The following is a 15,282-nucleotide window of genomic DNA, read 5'->3' as shown; positions in this document are numbered from 1 at the left end:
CTGAGTACAATTTCAACAAGTAAAATAAAATTGAATGGGTACATGAAGTGAACGATTTCGAGGGTTATGTGGCAAACATAGGCCAATAGGACGAATTCAGTTCAGGAAACCGGGTGTGCATGGACGACTTGGGCCGAAGGGTCTGTTTGCATGTTGTATGACTCGAAGAGTCAACGACTCTTTCATCACCAATTCCTCGATGCTTTCAAATCATTTGTAGGTCTAAAATCCTCTCTAAATACTTACAATGATCTCTGAACTATCTGGGATAATGAATTCATCAATTGATGTGATGCTGCAGACCACAGCAACAGCAACGGCAGATTTATATTCAAGCACAATGTGCAAGTTTTCCCTCGGCATAATCCCTGTCTCTCATGACCGTCAAGCTGATCTGTGGTTCAGTGACGATTGTGGGTGAACATGCCAGGGTCAGAACCATGTGTACCGAAACTTGATCACAACCCATTACAGCTACCGCATTTGGCTACTTAGATTCCAAATAACTAGATGAACATTTGATAGAGAGGGCACAATGATCCTTCGGCCAACAGATCAGATCAATGATCTGCAGTCACATTGCATTCAGTCATAAATGGTGATGAACTATGAAAGAAATCACTGAAGGAGAGGGCTTCACAAATATCCCCATCCTAAATAATGGAACACCCCCGCACCATCTGTAAAAGACAAGGCTGTAGTATCTGCACCATCCTCGGTCAAATGTGTCGAGTCGATGATCCACCTCACACTCGCCACAATGCACACAGAATTACAGATGCCAGTCTTCAGCCAATTCGATTCGCTGCACGTGACATGAAGGAACAGCTGAACACAGGAGATATGAAAAGGAAATGGGCACTGACACGATTACTGCAATAGGACTGACGACTTTAGCTGCAAAACAAGCCGTGGCCCTGGGGAAGCTGTTTCATTCCAGCTCCAAATCTAACATCGCACCAGCAATGTGGAAAATTACTCAACGATGTCCTGTCCACAAGAGGAGAATAATTACAATCTGACTATTTAACACACCCTCAGGCTCATCACAATTGTCACATTGTTAGGAGTTAGTTTTGACAGAGCTGTCAAGCAGCAAAGAAATAACCTACTCAGTTTGGTTTCTGATAGATTCCTATGTAGAAATGGTGTTGTTGTGGAAATGTCACTGGATTACCAATCCACACCAGTCTAATGTTCTGGCAGCCAGTGGAAGTTTAAGCATTTAATAAAATATCGAGATGTAAAATCTAGTGGCAGTAATAGTGACCTTGAAGTCAATGTCGTTTGTAAACACCAATTTGCTAGCCTGATGTACTTTGAGGAAACAAATCTCTTGTGCTTTCCTAGTCGGGCCTAAACGTGACCTTAAAGGATACAACCGGACAGACCACTGGCGGAAGCCTCGGTACACGAAAAGGGAATGGGAGTTTGTTCATACATTTACAGAGCTTTCCCACAGATTGCTGCGAATCATTGGGAAAGGATTAGGTCATCCAACCCATTGAGACTCCCCATTCTAACTCATGTGAGAATATCTCTTCAATGCACGTTACCCACACAATGTAAATATAACGTAACATGATTACCAATCGGAAAAAAAACATAAACACTTATCACTTTAGTCAATTGCGTTTTCCTCCAAGTTCACATTATAACCGAGCTCTCTCTTTGTCGTTTCAGTATCTGGAAATCCTCATTTATATTATCTGTCTTGACTTGCACAGACTTATGTGGGAGAGAATTGCCCAGGTTCACCTGTCTCTGAGTGCAGACATTTAATCGCATCTCAGTTAGAGTCAACTGCCTGTACCTACTATTGTGGCCCTTTTTTCAGACATCCCAGCCAGGGGAATTATCATCCATGAATCCAATCTGTCTGACTCTGTCAGAGTTTATATATTTCACTTGAGACCTCACTCATTTTATTAACCCCCATGGAATATAGGCCTGGTTGACCAAACCTCTGCTCGTGAACAAGCCTGTCATGCCAGAGAACAGTCTGGTCATCCGTAGCTGCACTCCCTTAATCTCAGATTTGTTCCTTATTAGATAAAGAGACAAAATCTGCACACAATATTGCACAATTTTCGAGCTGGAGTCTCACCAACGTTCATACAGCTGCAGTAAGACACATTTACTCCTGTACACAATATCCCTTGAAATGAAGTTCATAGCACCATTTACGTGCCAACCTGCTTTCTGTTCTGCAATATTGCTTCCAGTGATTGGTATACAGGGAGATCCAGATTCTTTTCAATGTTACAGCTCCCCACTTGTTGGGTCTATGTGCACTGGTCAACGTGTCGATACCATTCCCAGTATTGACTTATGGCTTCAGACTTGCCGCCCTGCATAGCACTCGGAGGTCTGCGCAGATGGAAAGGAGGATCACATCTTTTATAGATCAACTGTTTCAAACAAGTTATTTTCAAATGGTAGCCGGTCGCTCTATTGTTCCCACCAACATGCAAAATGTCACGTATACCAACATTGCTCTCCATCTGCCACGTATTTGTCTCGATCATCTTGGGGCTGTTTATATCTGCCTCATCAACTCACAATCCGACATCACTTCGTGCTGTTAGCACGCTCAGAAATATTGCATTTGATTCCCTCATCCAAATTTTTGAGATGTAAAGGGAACAACTGAGACCCTAGTACCAATCCCTATGATATCGCACAATACATCCACTCCAAGAAAGGGATCCTATTAATCCAACACAGTGTTTCCTGCCAGCTCTGTCATTCGAAAACCATGTTGATGTATGAACCCCATTCCCACAAGATTTGATTTTGCACACGAGGCTTTGGACTTTATCAAAAATCTTTCCAAAATCTTAAATGCAGTGCATCCATTGCTTCTCCGTAATGCATCAGACAGTCAGATTCTCAAAGATGATACCCACTTCATAAACCGATGGTGAACTTGTCTATACCTTTTTCTAATAGTGCGAATAATTTCTCACAAACTGTTTGTTTAGTAACTTCGCAGTATTCAATTTTTCTCTCCAGGCTTAGGTTTCCTATTCTTGCTGGGAAGATTTTATTTTGGTTTGTTTTCTTCTGCGAAGACAGAACTGAAGTATTTGCTTTATAGTTTTGCCATTTCTCTGTTCTCCATTCTCCAGTCTCTAGTTTCAGACTGTAAGGAAGCTGCAATTGTTTTCTCTGACATATCCCATTAACAGTTCACTTTTGATGACATAAACGTCAGAAAACAATTAAGTTCTGTCTTATGATTCTCAATGCTTAACCTTCCACAATCACACAATCAGAGAAACACAGACTCTATACCGTCAGAAATACAGTACGATCTACATTAGTCACACTTTCTGACAGCCCGGAATGACCTGCAGTCGGGAATGTTATGCCACTTCAAGTTCTTGTCCAAGTACCTTTTAACGGCTGTGAGGTTATCCATGACAACCTCCCTCTCAGGACGTGCATTCCAGACCCCAACACCCTCTGGGGAAAAAAAATCATTAAATCCACTCGAAACCTCAAACCCTTGACTTTAAAAGTGAGCTCCCTTGTTCTTTTCCTTTTGACGAACAAGAAATCCTCCCACTCATAATCTTATCCTTCTGAACCATGTCCTCCTCAGCCTTTACTACTCCTTAGGAAGCAACTGGAAATTATCCAGCCTCTTCCATAGCCAATATTCTGCATCCTAGTGATCATTCCATCCCGCGCAATCACTTTCTTTCTGTGATGTGACACGCAGAACTGTAATAGTATTACAATTTGCCTAACCGGCTCGTTTAATCTATGACTCAATGAATAACGGCTATGTTTCCGGTCCACAAAGTCTTCTTAACTAGTCCATTAATGTGTCCAGTCACATTCAGGGTGCGTGGTGAAACACTCTCTGAACTTCCTAGTGTGCACCCTTCATTGAGTACTCCCATGTCTGGTTCTTTCTTCCAAAGTGCGTCACCTCATATTTATCAGGGTTACATTCCATCTGCCATTGATCTGCCCATCTGGCCATTCCACCTGTATCTTCCTACAACGTAAGACCTTCCTCCTCACTGGCAATCTTTGTGCCAAACAGAAACTTAATTATCACACATCCCCCACCTCCCTCAATATTCACACTTACATCATTTATAAAATTGTAAATAACAAGGAAAACAGCAGTGATCCCTGTGAGATACCGGGGGCAGTGGTTTCCAGTCACACAAACAGCCTTCCAGTCCCACACTCTGTCTCCTGCAACGAAGATATTGTTGGAAATAATTTGCCAAGTTACCCTTAATACCACGAGATATTAGTTTCTTTATCGGTTTCCCATGTCAGTGCCTTTCAAAGAACGTGCTGAGAAACCACGTAAATGAACTCCTTGAAAAATTCAATAAAACTTCATGAGGCATGACTCTCTCTGATGAAGCCATGCTAACGATCCCTGATCAAACATTGCCTCTGGAATTGAAATCAATTTCTCCTGCCCTATTTCCACCAGTAGTTTTTCTAACATTGAACTGATACTCACTGGTCTATAGTTCCCTGGTTTATCCGCACCACCTGGAATGTGGATCCACAGCGGTCCTCTGGCATCTCTCCTGTGGTCAGATTCTACTTAAAATAATGGTGAGGGCGTTTCCTCCACTGTCTCCAACAGAAACCTAGGATAAAACTCATCCGATCCATTTGTCCGCTTTATACCAATCAAAACTGTCAATCCCCTCTCATATCTTGTATCAATCTGTTTAACAGCTTCCCAGTCCATCTTCTTAAATTCTGTCCCTGCATCCTCCTTCTCCCAAGTGAAATATTTGTGAAGCTCTCATGAAAAAGACTGTCAATGCTCTCTAGGTTCACACATAAAATTGCATCCTTGGTGTCTAATGGGCTCTAAATCTTGCCTTATAATATTATTATGCTTGAAGTCCTTGGGGAATCTCTTGGGCTTCTCCTTAAAGTTGCCTGCTCTCACTTCTCCGTCTCCCTGTGTCTGCTCTGTGCAAATTCTTTCGTTTTCATTAAGTTTACTTGAAACTCTAGAGAACACAGGCCGCGTTCCCTCATCAGATAATCCTGCCATCTGAGGTATTAATCTGGAGAGTGTCCATTCAGTATAAGCGGTCTTCATATTCTTCCTTAGATCAGGATACAAAACTGTGCTCAGTACATGAGATACAGTCTCACCAACTCTCTGTGCATGTAATGCAGGACATCTTAACTTTTAGTTGGAGTAAGTTACAGCAGTTTCTGGAATATGTAATGACAACAAAAATGCTGGCCAACACATCTTTTCAGAAAGCATCCATGAACAGAGAGCAAGCTAACGCTTCCTGTTTGGATGACTCTGATTGCATTTAAATGAATGCAAACCGAACTTTTCCCTTCGAATTTGCACATACTCCTCCCAATACGCACTGCTTCATTATTTTCTCCGAACTCACTCTGTGAATTCTGTAAAACGATCGTCCTGGATTTCCAACGATATCACAGCCTTGGTTCTCCATTGTTTATGTATACAAGCGATATCTTCAAGCCAAAAGTTTGAAAATTTTACTTTACTATTCATTCATGTAGAGGCGTTTTCTTGAAGTTTACTAGTAGTTTCTACATAGCCAATACTACGTCCTTTGTAATATATTGAAATAGGTTCCTTACTGTGGATGATTCGTTAACTGGTCTGTTGTGCTCCACTATCCCTCTTCATTACTTCTTGAATCATGGGAATGCATTTATAAACATTGAAATTGAACACAGAAAAATACAGTGATCCTGAATGTAATCACTATGTGTGATGCTGTTATTTTCCTGAAATTTCAGTATGAAATACATGTCGTCTGTCAAACTTATCAATCCTCAATTCAGTTATGTTTTTTAACTGATACTTGTTACTGATATGAAAAAAAAATAGTCTTTATTTTCACATGTCACTTGGCCACTTGGTATTTCTGGGAGATCTTCTGAACTTTTCTCCACGAAGACAGACACAATATCACTGTTTAGTTTCCCTGTAATTTGTCTGTTATCAACAATATATTATCCTGTCCACACATACACTGTTCCACATTTCACCTTGCTTTCATTTTCCTTTCAAATATTGATAAAAAAATTTCGTCAGTCTTTACTTTTCTTGATTTATTTTAATTATCTTACCGGTATTTTAGTCCTCCTTTGTTCCAATGAATCCACAATATGTGGCATTTTCCTGAGCCACTTTCCTTGATCTAATACAATTTTTATCTTATTTTGTTAAACATGGAGGAGTCACTTTTCCTTTTTGCTATTTTCACCTTGGACGATGTTTGTGTACTGTACACGTCCTCTGTTTCTATAAATAACAGGCATTACTTATCTTCCATTAAAGTTGTTTCATGTACTTTTCAAATTCACTGAAACAATCATTTTCCTCATACCTTCATGGCTTGCATCACTCTGGTTTCTACACGTAATTTAAGAAAAAACAATTTTGTTTGTGTTCAGACATCATGTAAAATTCAATATATTAGGATCACTATTCCCAAAAGCTCCTTTACTGCAAAGTTGTCGATCAGGTCTTCTGATCACACAAAACCAACTCCAAACAACCTCATCTCCAGCTTTGTGCTCAACATATTGTTAAAGGAAACCAGTTCATATACATTCATGAAATTCGTTCTTCACTTGGGTTAACAGTTTGCATACAACTTGAATTTGTCCATCGTTACTGCAGTAGCCATAAATTTGCATTTCTAATTTCCTGTTTTGTAACATACCCAACATTTGTATCACAAAGTCGAAATTAATATATAACTCCCACCAAGGTTTTATTCTCCTTATTGTTTTTGAGCTCCACCTAATCAAATTCTTTTGAATCTGAGTGGCGTGGGCTCTGGGGAGATTAATGGTAGATTCAGTTGAGATGTTTGACGAGGCATATCTCAACATTAATATTATTTCGCCCCATCTTGGCCATTCTATTCAAGTGTCATTGTGACATTTTCACCAGATCTCACATTATCCTGGTGGAGTGGAGAAGGGCAATGATCTTCCAACAGTGCTGTGCTTTCCCCTGGCCAGCTGAGCCTGATCAAACTGGATGTGAAACTTACAGCAGGCTGGCAAAGTGTTGCTGCTGCTGTGCAGGACCTTAATGAGGTCGCATCTGTGGTAATGTGTACAGATTTACTCTCCTCGCTGAGGAAATGATATTGGAATTAATTTACAGATTAAACCCTTAACTGATTTCCGCAACAAAGGTGTTAATCATAGAATACCTACTGTGTGGAAGCAGGCCATTTGATACAGCGAGTCCACACTAATCTTCAAAAGACCATCCCATCCAACTCCAGAACCTATCCAATTTCTGCTTCCCAGCATTTCCATGAGTAATGTAACTAGTCTGCAAATCCCCAGATATTATGGTAATTGCCCATGGCCAATCCACCTCCACTGCACATCTAGGGGCTGTGGGAGGAAACTGGAGTATCCAACGGAAGCACTTGCAGACATGGGAAGAATGTCTAAACTCCACACAGCCAGCTATAATCAGGCTGGAATTGAACTTGGGTCTCTGGTGCTGCGAGGCAGCATTGCTAACCACTGAGCTACCCAGTGTGTTCAATGCCACCTGCGTGCACAATGAAGCAGCAGCACAGCCTTGATTCTGCCCAGGGACCTTTCACATTTAACGTGAATGTGATCACCACTGCATGACAACAACGCAGTGTGGCCACTGGCCCACTGATGTTTCTGTCCTGTGCCACAGGACAGATCTCTTTGCGAGAAGCATGTTATATTTTGTTGTGTTCAAATTAAATGGAACTCACTCGCCCCAAGATTCAGCATAATATGCTATCAGCACAAATGGCAGCGTTGGGACTCACATCCACAAGTACTGTCGCACTGAAGCCAAATCCCTGCAGCTTTGCCTGTTTGCACGCTGCGTCACTGAACGGAACCCATGAGAAGGATTTGAATTAGCCTCAGAGGACATTACTGCATCACTGGCTGCATAGGGGAGTAATCATACGAGTGCGCCATCACCTCAACCGAGAACAACATTTTCTAATGGAAAACAAATCCAGGCACCAGGTGTGGGAACATTGCTTCATTTAAACACAGGAATCACGTTCAGCCAATAGCTGTATCCTTCCCCAACACCAGGTTGGATCAACAACCTGATGGAACAGCAACATGGTGTTTGAGGGAAATTTTAACAAGGACTTATTAATGTGTGATGTAGGCACAACTCGGGTTTAAACTCGGTATCGAATTGCTTACTAAGCGTCATTTTAACCAACTAAACCCTGTGTCACATGAACTTAAGATGGAGGGATGAGCAGGTTAATCCAATGCCTATTAAAGGTTACAAGAACGAGAGTAATCTTGTTTTAAGGCTCAGCAACAACGAGCACATCCCCAGATTCACGAATCCGCTCCCACATCTCGAAGCTGGAACATAAGAACAAGAAAAGTAGATTGTCCGAACCTGTTGCAGCAGATGAGGAGCAGGCTGTTGACTTCCTGGATCCTGAAATATATTTTCAGGAGGAGACCAATCAACCCCTCCACTCTACAAAATAGGCCCATAATAGACCATGCAGTACCTGTATCCGGTTACACAACAATAGGCTGAGACCATTCAGCCTTCGTAATGCTGCGATGCAAGAACTGGAAGAGGCCACAAAGTGATTGGAAACTGTCACACTGGGATAGAGTCATTCAGCCAATTGAGTCTGTTGCACAAGAACACGAGAAGGACATGTAACCGTTTTAAGTGTTTTATGTGAACAGGAAGAGGTAATTCAGGCACGTTTCTGTTGGATCAGGCAGGAGAATACCAGTCACTCCTTCCTTCCAATTTCAGGGATATTTGAGAAGACTGTTCTGCATCTCGACCCTATTATGGAGCAATACATGAGAAAACACTTCAGTCCCTCGAAATGTTGCACTGCTCCACAAGATCCCATCAGTCCTCAAACCTCTCATACAGCAACAGGACGATAACATTCAGACATTATGTGGCATAGTCAGGAACAGGAGCAGGACAGCCCGTAGAGTCTATAATGTAGGAACACCTGGAGGAAATTCAGCCCATTGAGTGTGTAAACCAGGAACAGAATGATCCATTCAGCTACTCAGAAACAGAATTGGGAGCAGATCGTTTAAAGCCTTGTGCCTGTTATACAAGAATTGAAAGGGAACGCAGAGGTTACGGAAAGAGAAGTTAGAACAGGCACCTTCACGAAGGAATTGAAAGTAGTGAATTAACAATTGGGATTGAAGGCAAATTGTTAGGACCTGTTAGTAAATAATTGATAGCAGGCAATTGTCAAAGTCAAACCAGAATCCATCACAGTCGATATGATTTTATGATCGATAAATTATGTTTGAATTATTTGCCTAAGTTTTTACTTGAAAATATGACAAGCAAGGTGGATAAAGGAAACCTACAGATGTATTAATCTGGATTTTCAGAAGGCATTGTATAACGTGCCTCGCACAAGATTAATATGCAACACAAGATCACACGGATTTAGGAAAAAACAATTTGCTTGGAGAGATGATTGGCTAACCAGTAATCGCCATGATGTGGAGGTGCCAGTGTTGGGCTGGATTCAACAGGATCAAAATTCACATGGAACCAGATTATAGCCCAGCGACTTTATTTGAAAACACATCTTTCAGAACCGTGCACCTTCATTTGGATTTGGTGAGAGAAGGCGAACTCAGACACAGAATTTATCAGGAAAATGATCAAATGGTAGTACAACTCATGTGCCTGAACCTAAGATGGCCCTTAAATCTTTAGTCAGTGAGAATGGAGTTTCAGGTTCTCATAGATTAATATGCAAATCCCAAAATTTCTTTCAAATCTCTGCCTGGAGTTAACTTCAGGCAATAATGTTGTGAAGGAGGTGTCACCGATGTGCAGACAATGTATTTTTGGTCTGAAGTCTGTCGGTGTCTTAGTCTTGAGTCAGACTGGTTTTGTTTTCAAAGTAGGAGGTTATAAAAACCATATGCCTGACTGCCTACAGATTGTGTGATTTTTGAACAAAATAGAATGCATCTGCAAATACAAAACTGCAACTCCAAATTAACACAGCAGATTTATGTCTGTGCATGTGTATATTAGTGAGAGTGGGAGTGTGTATGTTGGAGGGCGCGGGGAGTGATTGAGATACTGTGAGTGTGAGTGTTTGTCAGGAGGAGAGGAAAAGGGTATGGGTGTCCATGTTAAGACACCACAGACTTGGCTGATCCCCTTCCTCACATACACTAACTCCTTGGTTTCAGAGCTTATGCTCTCTGTCGGCTCTGCTCCATTTTTTGTTCATTTTACAGATCCAGATGCTGTAACTACGGTACCCATGTTCACCCAGAGTTGGATCACCAAATCTTCAGGCCTCCCTGAATTCTGAGACAGCTCAGAATGCAAACTCTAGCAAATGATTTCGAGAACCTCCAGTAATTTTTCAAAAACAGGAGTCAGTCCGAAGCCCCGTAGCTCCAGGTTAGATGCGTTGCCCTTTGCAATAATACTCGAGGTGCGTCCCCATGTTACTGCCGGCACGATCAGCTGAGAGCGACAAACATTGGCTTTCAGTGGACAGGCACAGACCAAGTTTTAGAGACTTGCTGAGACCCCCTCTGACCAAAGTGGAGCACCACATGGAACACTCCAGTGAGTGAACAATAGCCCGAACTACGCTACTTTATTGTTCGTGAACTGCATAACGCCAGCTTTTGATATACTAGGAAGCGAAAATCAACCCAGGGAAAGATACAGATGGACAGAAACATTCACACTAAGAGGGAAACAGAATTAATTCACAGAGAACATGATGTGGAAATATGGAGAAAATGAAAATAAAAACAGGAGAGTGGGACTCACTGCAGGCGTTCGAACTTGATTCATCCAATCACAAGAACGAAAACATGAATAAAAACATTGCAGGATAAGTTTTAATGACCTGTTACATCCAATTCTTAATCTCCAGCACAGAAACAGCTCAGACACCATAAATTGGGACAAGGCATCCGCCCAGCATGGAGAGCTGTGCCAGTGTTTGCACTGGATATTTTCCAAGCTCGGGAACATTTGCAGCCGATACTGCATGTGGGAGTAAATTGGGTCCCACAAATTAATGTCTCTGTACATCCATGCGTCAGCTTATGGCAATGTGTTTTATGTGTACACGTACATGTGTGTCTTGGGCTGTGGTTGATGGGAAAGCTATTGTCTGCGAGAAAACATGCATAGAGGAAATCAGTTTAAATACGAACAGCTAGCAGGATTTGGGATAATGGACAGAGAGAGACCGAGGAATGATTCATCGACAGATTTGCGGATGTGCTTGCAAATGTTAAAGTGAATACATTGCCAGACACAAAACCAACATGAATCAAAGCGCACAGGGATGATGGATGGATGAGATTTTGTTGTGAGTTCAGATACAAACCATGGAATATCGACTCAGATTTGCTTCGGCAAGTTTGGTGACCTCCGTGCTCCCAATACCTAATTGATAAATGCAGTGATAACATGAATCGTGGTTCACAGCTGAAACCGAATAGGTCAACATAGAGATCCATGACGGATGCTGCCAGAAACAAAGAGGGACAAAGTGAATGAATAAGTTCCCTGACGCAGTTAGTCGTGGTCTGTCGATTAAATTCGGGTTTCAGTGTCGCAGTAGAAACATTATCAGTGGCAAGGAGAGTACAGTCAATGAAAAGAATAGTATTACAGTCAACGCGGTTTATTGAAGTAATGACTGAAGAGTGCGACTTACCAGGGACACCAATGATTGCCAGGATTGGATAATAAAAAAACTTAATAATTTCAAGTGCATGTAAGATCCAAAATGATAATGCCAATTGCTCATGTGTAGAAAGAATCCAAACATGCCAGTATAAACTCCTGTCCATTGTTGGAACATACCAGTCTAATGTCTTCAGATTCTGATCCATTGTTGGAAAGTTTCGGTCGAATGTTCTCAGATTCTGATCTCTCCTCCCACTGTCTCTGGAGCTGCTGATCCCTGTTGGTGCTATCAGTGATGCTCTCGCTCGAGTATGGGATAACACATTGAACGGAGCCCATTTATCATTAAAAGATGGTAACTCTCCACTGGGACATTTACAATCCAGGGAGACTGACTTTACTTCCAACCGCTGAACAAACAGGTGCAACCAACTTCTTCCTTTTCTCACTTTTCATAGCTAATGAAAGGGAACAGTTACACAGTCTGGATGGAATGGATGAGGGTTGCTTACGATTAGACTATAAATCCTTCAAACTTTTTATTCTTTCTGCAATGTATGTGAGAGTAGTGCTAGAACACTGCAGGAGTGTATATATTCCATGCTGTTTAAGACAGGAGACAGCGATAAAGTAAAAGACCAGCTGCATAAGATGACCGGTGGGGAAATTTCCAGAGACCATAATACAGGGTACAAAAGTTATTGCTCATTGCATTTGTGTATTGCTGCTCCTGGGTTTAATTCGCTGTTGTCAAATCCTTCCATAACCTTAAGACATCAATCAGAGCGTCTAGACTGCTGCTCAGCTACAGGAGGAAGCAGTTCTATCCACATTTGCCATTTACAGAGGGACAGGAGGAGGCCATTCATCCTCTTGATCTTGTTACTGTGAGGCAGGATGAAGCCATTCATCCGCATTTGGCCTGTTATAGATAGATAGGAGGAGGCCAGTCAGCATATTGTGCATGTCACAGAGCGACAGGAAGAGGCCAGTCATCATCTTGAGACTGTTGCACAGTAACAATTAGATTGAAAATAGTTATGGAGAAGAATAGACCTATATAAATATTACATTTCAAAGTTGAGTAGGGCCAAGATTGAATATTTAGGCAAGCACTTTGAAAAGCCTGTTGAGAGAAGATAGTGGCAGGAAAGGGGCGACCTTTACAAATGGGATTACAGAGTCTAGCAACAGTATGTTACTGTTTATGAGCAGTATAAGGTTGATAGTTGTAAAGAATGCTGCATGGCTAACAAAATGAGGCTCTGTTCAAGAAAAAGTAGGAAGCGTATGATACGTAGATAGCAGTAATCGAGTGAATCCATCCAGGAGTACAAGGCCAGTAGGATAATATTCAAGAGAGATATCAGAGGGCAAGATGTGCACATGAGGTATCATTGGAAAATAGGGTAATGGACAATCCAGAGAGAGTCAACAAATACATTAATGTCAGAAGAATAACTAAGGAGAAAACAGGGATCCTTAAATATCAGCAAGGTAATCGATGTGTGGAACTGCAGGAGATGGGTGAAATGCTAAGTAAATATTTCGCATCAGTATTTTCTGTGGAGAAGGGTATGGAAGGTAGAGAACCTGGGGAAAGGAATAGTCATATCTTGAAATGTGTCCATATTACAGAAGATGAGGAGCTGCGCATCTTAAAATGCGTAAAGTTGGACAACTCCCTCTGAACTGTAAACGGACTCTTGGATAGGCACGTTGAGTTTATTAAAATTAAGGGCATGCAGTTTAATCTGATCGTAGAGAAGGATAAAAGGCTGGCATAACATCGATGGCGAAGCATTACTGTGCTGTATTATTCTAAGTTCTATGACCTGATCAGGTGTACCACAGAAACTCTCGGGAAGCTAGGGAAATGACAGTTCACCCACTGGCTGCGATACTTGTATCATGGACAGTCACAGGTAGTGTGCCACAAGACTGCAGAGTAGTACATGTTGTGCCATTATGTAACAAAAATTAATAAGGATAAGCCAGGAAACTGTTGACCAGTGGGCATGATGTCATTGGTGGATAAGTTGTTGGAGAGGATTCTGAGGAACAGGATTAACTTGTATTTGGAAAGATAAATTCCGATTAAAGATAATCACTATGACTTTGTGTGTTGAAGATTGTGTCTCAGTAATTTGATTTATTTTTTGAAGAAGTGGTGAAGAAGATTGATGATGGAACAGGAATAGAACCGTGGAATAGAATGTGAACTTTCGTAAGATGTTCAAAAAGATTCCTCATGGTAAAATGGTTGCCACCTTCGATAACATGAAAGACAGGGAGAGTGTGAGGTAATTAGCTCGGCGGTAATTGGTTGTGGAAGGTTGTTTTTTGGGACGAGAGTCCTGTGACCAGCAGTCTGCCAGAAGGATCCAACGGATTTTGACAGTTACACCAATGATTTGAATGTGAATACAATAGTAACGGTTAGTGGATTTGCGGATAACACCAAAATTGGTGATTTAGTGGACAGTGAAGATGGTTATCTCAGAATGCAATGCAGCCCTGATCAGATGAGCCAAAGGGTCGAGAAGTCGCAGATGGATTTAATCTTAGACAAACAGAAGGTACAACAATTTGGTGAGGCAATTCGGGGCAGCATTTAAAGTAGGATTCCTGGAAAAAGTGCTGAACACAGATACTTTAACAGAAAATATCAAAGTCCGACAGTGTGAAAATCGGCCATTCGACACATCGAGTCCACACTAACCTACCAACGAGCCTGCCACCAAACACACCCTTACGTTACCCTGGTAACTCTACATTTCCCACAGCTAATCCAGCTAACCTACACATTCCTGGATACTGTAGGGTAAGTTAAGAATGCCACTGCACATTGTTGGTCTGTGGGAGGAAAGCGACGTGAGGAAACCCATGCAGACCAAGGAAGAGCGTACAAATCCAACACAGAGAAGTCATACAATGGTGGAATCGAAACCAGGTCCTTGATGCTGTGAGCTCGCAGTGTTAACCATTGAATTACTATGGCACCCCAGTGACACTTTCTGCCTGATTGTTTTCAGCCACTTTCACTGGAACTTTCACATCTGTTTAGATCATGTTGAGTCCCACTGAAGTACCTCCGACATGCCCTCCTTTACACTCACCCGAGGATCCACAGTCCCCTCCCAAATTCTGATGGTCATGTTGTACAGTTATCAATGACCCATCTCCTGTACTTCTGCCCTCTCTCCTTCCCTTCTTCCCAGATCAAATCATTCATTAATGCCACAGCATGCAATATAATTGCACATCTAAAATAAGCCAAAGAACACCAGATACTGAAGATCTGAGACAAAAAAAGCTGTTCTGATTAAAATTCCACAGGTTTGAAAAATTGACTCCTCTCAATTCCTAAAGCAGAATAGTCGAACATGAAGACAGCAGATGCAATGAACTCTGATGCAAATTCCTGATGAAGGGCTTATGTCTGAAATGCCGAATCTCCTGCTTCTTGGATGCTACCTGACCTGAAGAGGGACACACTTTTCGACTTTCTTCCTTCAGATGTTACAAGACCCACTGAGTTATAAAATGCTGAAGACGTGCTGTGCAGT

Source organism: Chiloscyllium punctatum, chromosome 12, assembly GCF_047496795.1.
Source record: "Chiloscyllium punctatum isolate Juve2018m chromosome 12, sChiPun1.3, whole genome shotgun sequence".
Taxonomy (NCBI): Eukaryota; Metazoa; Chordata; class Chondrichthyes; order Orectolobiformes; family Hemiscylliidae; genus Chiloscyllium; species Chiloscyllium punctatum.
The sequence above is the reverse complement of the archived record's forward strand: the minus strand, read 5'-3'. Positions refer to the sequence as shown.